The following is a 7,925-nucleotide window of genomic DNA, read 5'->3' on the forward strand; positions in this document are numbered from 1 at the left end:
TAAATCTTTTGTAGTCATCTTTGTATTACTTTAGTATAAATACATGTTAATTTGGATTCATATGTTGTTTTTTTCTGACTTTATGTGAACGAAAAGACACACATTTGCCCATTTTCCCATTGGAAATAGTGATATTTTGAAATATCACTGTCCTGGTCACAAAAGCAAAGTTTGTGGGGAATAATAGCCGTTTTCTATACTTTTGAGGCATAAGCAATTAGGAAATAACACTTACTACCCAGGAACAAAAAAAACTTTTTTTTTTTTTGTTACACAGTGTTATTATTATTATTTATTATTATTATTATTATTATTATTATTATTATTATTATTATTTTGGTGCTAAACATTAAAAATGTGACCTTATTAACATATTCCTGAGCGATTTTGAAGACAGTACTGATTTGCCTTTGTGCTTCAAACTAACCTCCGAGCATGTCTTATCAAAATTGCAAATGCTGATGCTAGTTATTGAATACATTATAAAATAGAAACTATAGTGTTATTATACAATTACATCATAACAGAATTGACATAGGACTTTTTTGCAAGTGTACAGCTGACATTAACAGTATGTTAAAAGTGAATCGTCATCACATTGGTGAACATTTTCCGGTTTTGAACAGAGCTATAGATCACGAGGTATGTATATTTGTTTAAAGGTTTTTTATTTTGTTTTGCTGACTAATTTGTAATGTTCTGTTGTTGTTAGAAGTTATGATTATGATGGAAATGCCGAATTTGATACTTTCTCAATATTCAAATTAAGCATATGCATTGTGTGTGTTATGTAATTGTATTGTACGCTTTTAAAACTATGTACATATTTCTATGAACTGTTTTTTTCTGTATACACGGTAAGATAATACATATTCAAAAGTGTCTATAACATGGTTACATGTGCATGATTTGAAACGCCAAGAAGCGCAAACCAAATAGAATAATTCTTACTTGAAATGCATTCCAAATATTTGGTTTTAAATCTTTATCGTCAATGTATAGTATTTTTACATATCTTGCTTTCTTTTGTGAATCATTTTATTAGAAAATTATAATAAGCCCACACTCAAAGGAATAAATATGTAGATATGTAGGGCAGAAACTGGGATGGCTTGACACTGCCTTCTTGTGGAATAACGTGTTAATTACTATCTATACTCATATTTTTATACAGGAATTTCGATCACATAATATGAGCTGAAATATGATCTCATGGACTTAGGGATTGCTGTAAGAAAAAGGTTAATGAAATTTAACTATGGCTGTAAATTCATAATTAATAAAGCTATCAAAATGAAAAAAAGTAGATCACCATGGCTCACAGTACTGTACATCCACTGTATGTGCATGAAAAAGACTACTGTCCCCGACATTCTGATAACCAGTTTTTATTTAAAATGCTCATTTTCTGATATACAAGTCTCACACAGCACTATGTGACATAGTGTACAGCCAGAAGGTCGGTTTGACAGATAGTTTGCCTCCTTAATCCCCAGATTAATTAATATTCACTTAATACATGCAAAAAAAAAAAAGCCTTTGGCAAATTCCACCACAATTTGGAATGTAGTTCTAGATATGAGCAAGGCGTGATGTGGAATGCAAATCCTAGCGCAGGGATTATAAAGGTAAAACATCTTAGATAAATATAAAATATCTGTGAATTTTGACTGCCTTAAACCAAAAGCGAAAGAGGATGAAAGAAACTAATTTGGGAAAAAAACATAAACCTGTAATTAGCCTGCAGAACTGAATCCAAAGAAATGTCATTTGAAGTATTTTAAAACAGGTGCCAACTTCCATCCTTCTTTTAATTATATTTTCAAAATGTTACTCTAATGAATTTTTTTTTTTTTTTTTTGTGAAGTGGAAAAATCCATATTATTTTTTCAAAATGAGTAAACTAACAACCGAACGGTGCTTAAGAAATACTGAATGATATTGTTTTGTTTAAATAAGTATGTAAAAGCATGAGGTAATTACATTGACAATATACCCCACTATCACAAGGCTGGTTGAGTGGTGACATCAGACCCAGAGCAATAACACACAGGAGACACAGAGACATGGAGTGTGGTGAAGCTGAGCGCTTGCTTGTGCTCAGCATTTAATAAATGAACAAACAGAAAATAAAAGGTTGAACAAAAACAGCACATGGCACTTGAGGCCAAAATAAACAGACAAACAAAACGAATTAACACTAAACGAAACATACACTAACAAGCAGCGGACGAACAGACAAACACGGTGAGTTAAATTAATTTACTTTTAGTTCTCTTTTTATTTTCTCCTTCTCCCCACCCATTCTCCACTCACTGAACACACAACCCCGAGTGAGCGAAAACATGCTGCTTTTATGCAGCTGTACCGAGACTTGATTGCTAATCAATCATTCAATTGGAGTCTCGGTACAACTGCACGTGAATTAATCTAGTGCAATTTCCCGTGCTCACATATTATTATGCTTTACCTGCACGTGAAGTGCTGTGCAATCCTCATGCCTAAATACAAATACACATTTTAAATCACTTGTGTTCATAACCCATATTATGTACCAACCAACTACAATATACCAACATTAACACACTACATACAACATACAACACAAATACTTGGCCACACCCACTCTTTGCTTATCCTGGGAGTTCGTTGGTTTAATAGTAATGTGTTCCAAATGTAAGAAATACAAATAATGAAACACACACACAATATATATATATATATATATATATATATATATATATATATATATATATATATATATATATATATATATATAGTGATGATGTGTGTGTACCAAACGTCAATTTGGAGGCTTTTGAACCCTGGGGATAGCCACACACAATGTATGATGACAAATGTAACAATTGCTTAATTGTATAGTTAATGTAACAATTGCTTAATTGTATAGTTAATGGGCAAATGCTGATCAGATGCGAGTGATCAAGTTGGGGTTAAAAAGGTTTCAGTTGGTGTGTTCAGGGGAGAGGGTTGAAATGGAGCGAGAGGAAAGAAACTGAACAGTGGAAAGGTGTGTCGGACAAAGAAAGAGTTTTCTGTTAACGAAACAAAGGTACGGGTTCTGACAAAAGTGCTTGAATGTGATTTGGTTTAGGTGATGTATGGAATTAATTTAAACAGGGGAACAGGCTTACCCTGCCCTGCATTAGATAGAACTACTATTAACCAGTTTAGTTAGCGCCTAAAGAAGGGCTAGGTTTTGTTTTGTGTTTTTGTTTGTTTGAAATATCAGTTTGCTAATAAACGTACCCCACGGTGTTTAAAGAGCACTTCCATTGTATCGTGTAATAATTAAAGAGACAGACAACTGTTTGAAAGTACAACACGGACTCCGGCTGAAAAGGTCAGAATTGGGGCTCTGTTTTTTTTTGAGTGAGAACCCCTCAACATGGAAGAGTTACTTAAAACAGTTCTACAGGCAACGGCAGCGCAGCAGCATGCCACAGCGGCTTTACAGGAGCATACCAAAGTCCTGGCAGAACAAGCAGCGCAGGATCGTCAAGAATGGAGACAACTATGAAGCCAGATGAATTCTGGAGACCGGGTGGGAGCAGCTTCTGAGGGACCACGTCCTATATGAGCTAGTCATGTTTTACAGAAAATGAACCCAGCAGATGACGTGGAAGCTTACCTTTTGGCTTTCGAAAGGACCGCCAAGCGAGAGGCTTGGCCACCTGAACAGTGGGCAGGCATTGTTGCGCCGTTTTTGAGTGGAGAGGCTCAAAAAGCTTATTTTGATTTGGAGCTAACAGAAGCAGCTAATTATAATCTTGTGAAAGCTGAGATTTTAGCAAGAGCGGGGGTCACCGAAGCGGTGAGGGCTCAACGCTTTCACTCTTGGAAATATGAAGATGGAAAAGCACCAAGGTCGCAGCTATTTGACTTAATCCACTTAGCCCGTAGGTGGCTTCAATCTGAGAAGAATAGCTCAGCGTGGGTTGTGGAAATACTGGTCCTGGACCATTATCTAAGAAGCCTTCCAGTGGGTTTACGAAAATGGGTGGCACAGGGCAGTCCAAACACTGCAGATGAACTAATCGCTCTGGTCGAGCGCCAACTCACTGCCCTGGAAATTGCCCAGCCCATATCTCGTTTTGCCAAAAGCAACTGGCGCCCCTCAAGCCCGAAACAACGCACTGCCGAGAATCCAGGTAAGAATGTGTGGGAAAAAGGGGGCGCTGAAGAGCGGTCTAGAACTGTGAAGGGACCTTGGGCAGGGGAGAATAAATTGTTTGATGATGAACTGCAGAGTTTTCCATATAACAGGGTGCAATGTTTTAAATGTAATGGTTGGGGGCACATTGCCAGAAATTGTCCCGAAAGGGAGAAGGTAGAGTCAATGGACTGTCATGTGGTTACTACGGTAAATAACTTATTTTCCTGCAGTTCACCAAAAACAGAGTATGTGGTTGCTGTTAAAATAGGGGATAAAAACACAGTAGCTTTATTAGATTCAGGCTGTGGGCAGAGCTTGATATCCACTGACCTGGTGGGGGAACACTTTTCTATAGACCAGGCAGAGGTACGAATAATGTGCATTCACAGTGATATTAAAACCTACCCAGCCACCACCGTAAATCTAAAAATAGGTTCCCAGGAAGTAAAGTTAAAAGTGGGGGTGTTACCAAGGCTTCCTTATCCAGTGATTGTAGGTCGTGATTGTAACGAATTTGCTCGCTTAGTACAGTTACGAGAGGTTTTTGTTGCCAGTAAGGAGTCGGGGCCATCTAGTGGCCAGGACCAAGAATTGTCTGAGTTGTTTCCGTTTGACAAAGAGGTACTAGCTGAACCTGGAAAAACTAGGAAGACACGAAGTCAAAAGTGTAGGACCCAAGCTAAGCCGCAAAGGCTCCCTGGGGGGAAGTATACAAGCAAAAGTACAGATCCCCAAAAGCGTGCAGGGCAGCCTAACAGGGAATCTGAGTCACGGGGAAGTTTAGAAGATAACCTCCCCGAAATGTGGGAGGAGCTAGCAGTGTCTCCTTTTGACTTCAAACGAGAACAAGTAGAAGATAAAAACTTACAATATGCCTTTAATCAAGCTGTGGTACCGGACGAACGTTATAGGGAAAATAGGGACACTCTAACTGTACCACATTTCATTGTTAAAAATGATCTCTTGTATCGGGTCACTAGAACTGAATGTGGGGAGTGGTTAGAACAGTCACTGGTGCCAAGTAAGTTTAAAAGTTTAATACTACAGCTGGCACACAGCCATCTGTTAGGAGGGCATTTAGGCACACAGAAAACCAGAGACCGGGTAATGATGCGGTTTCATTGGCCGGGAGTCTATAAAGATGTAGAGCGGTTTTGTATATCTTGCCCAGAATGTCAACTGGTCACTGGCAGGAAACCTACTCGAGCCCTGCTAGTCCCGTTACCTGTCATAGACGTGCCATTTGAAGAGTGGGAATGGACTTAATTTGGCCCCTGGAAAAGTCTAAAACAGGGTTCCAGTACATTCTGATCATTGTGGATTATGCCACTAGATACCCCGAGGCTATACCGTTAAGGAATACTAATTCAATGAACATAGCACAAGCGCTGATACAGGTCTTTTCTATGGTCGGTTTCCCTAAAGAGATCCTTACCGACCAAGGGACCCCCTTTATGTCCACAGCTATGAAAGAAATGTGTAAGTTGTGCAAAGTAAAAAAAATTACTACCTCTGTTCACCACCCACAAACGGATGGTTTGGTGGAATGGTTTAATAAAACGTTAAAACAAATGATAAAAAAGGTAATGCACATAGATGGCAAAGACTGGGATAATTTTCTTCCTTATCTTATGTTCGCTATCAGAGAGGTTCCTCAAGCGTCGACTGGGTTTTCCCCATTTGAATTGTTGTATGGGAGACAGCCGATGGGAATCTTAGATGCTGTCAAAGAAGTGTGGGAGGGGACACCACCTAGAGGGGACAATCTGGTTGAGTATGTATTAAAAATGAGAGATAGAATGGAAAAGGTCAGCAGGCTGGTGAATGAAAATCTGGTCAGAGCACAAGAACTACAAAAGACGTTGTATAACGCCGGTGCTCGTTTAAGAGAGTTTAAAGTTGGAGACAAAGTGTTAGTTTTGCTGCCTTCACATGCACACAAGTTTTTGGCTAAATGGCAGGGATCTTTCCAAATACTGGAGAAGTTAAGTAATGTAAACTATAAGGTGTGCCAGACAGGGAAAAGGAAACCATACCAGATTTACCATGTCAATCTGCTGAAACCGTGGGTAGACAGGGAACCTTTAGTAGGCACAGTACAGTATGAAGATTTAGAACTGGGTCCTGAGTTGCCGGGCACGACAAGTGTAACTGAAATAAAAATTGGTAAACACTTGACTGCGGAACAGAGTACTAAAATTAAAGAACTAATTAATAGATATGACGACGTGTTCTCAGACTTGCCAGGGAGAACTAATCTTGTATCCCATAGTATTATTACCCCTGTGGGAGCCCGAGTCAGAATGAAACCATTTCGAATTCCAGAGTTGAAACAGGGTGATCTGGCTAAAGAAATAAAAACAATGTTGAAATTACAAGTAATTGAGGAATCAAATAGTGACTGGTGCAGCCCGGTGTTGATGGTGCCAAAACCTGATGGAACTATAAGGTTTTGTATGGATTTCAGAAAAGTGAAAGAAATATCAAAATTTGATGCTGTGACGGAGAGCGAATGAATCCGAATCAAAAATCTCCCTCTCGACCAGTGAGGGCACTGTACAACAGGAGCTGCGGGCTTCCTACTGAATGGTTGGGCAGTTCATCCTGGGGACAGTCGGGAGCTGGCCATTCAGGAAGAGGGCGGCGTTACGGTACCTGGAGTCATCGCCCTAGTACGGTGAGCGAAGTTTCAGTCATGAATTGGAGGAGACGTGATTGAACTAGCTATCGGAGGGGGCGGGGCTTAGGGTACTTTAGGGGGATGTGACGCCGTAATCGGCTCCTTTGCTGTGGTTAATGGGAGGAGACAAGAACGGAATCTTGAATGAAGTGTGGGTTCATTGAGGAGTATTGTGTTTGTTTTGCCAGACGGCTGATACGAAGCTGGAGCTGCAGCAAGAAGCCCGGACCTGAACGCACACGAGCACCAGCACTCAGAGCACAGCACCTGCACCAGAGCACCCAGTTTGGAGACGTGTTTTTATGTTTATTATTTCGGGACTGCAACCCCTTTGTTTTGTAGCTGGTAATACCAATTGCTGGATAGAACCAGCTTTATTATTTTGGGTCCAGTTTTCACTGGCAATACCCATTGCTGGGTAGAGCCAGCTTTATTATTTGAAACCCGGTTTAAAAAGGGCATTAAAAGAAACCTGACCGGTAGACTTTGTGTTTGTCCTTTGTTGGAGCACCTCAACTCACCTATACACCGGAGCACTACAAACCACTTTGCCACAGATGCATACCCAATGCCAAGGGTGGATGAATTGCTAGAAAGGTTGGGAAAAGCCAAGTATATTACCACACTTGACTTGACCAAAGGCTATTAGCAGGTGCCATTGTCACCAGAGTTGAAAGAAAAAACAGCATTTGTAACTCCACAGGGTTTGTTCCAATTTACAGTGTTGCCTTTTGGTCTGCATGGCGCACCAGCCACATTTTAAAGGCTTATGAACAGGATACTCAGGCCACATAGTCACTATGCAGTAGCTTATCTTGACGATGTGGTCATTTTTAGCCTTGATTGGGAGTCTCATGTACAAAGTGGAAGCGGTATTGAGATCGTTAAGGGAAGCAGGCTTAACAGCTAATAAAAAGAAGTGTGCATTCGCTCTGCAGGAGACAAAATATCTGGGGTTTTCACTCGGATGTGGCTTAATTAGACAAAATTGCAAAACAAAATTGAAGCTGTTTTGTCTTGTGCCAGTCCAGTGAACAAAAAACAAGTCCAAGCCTTTCTCGGACTTAT

Source organism: Polyodon spathula, chromosome 9 (genome assembly GCF_017654505.1).
Source record: "Polyodon spathula isolate WHYD16114869_AA chromosome 9, ASM1765450v1, whole genome shotgun sequence".
Taxonomy (NCBI): domain Eukaryota; kingdom Metazoa; phylum Chordata; class Actinopteri; order Acipenseriformes; family Polyodontidae; genus Polyodon; species Polyodon spathula.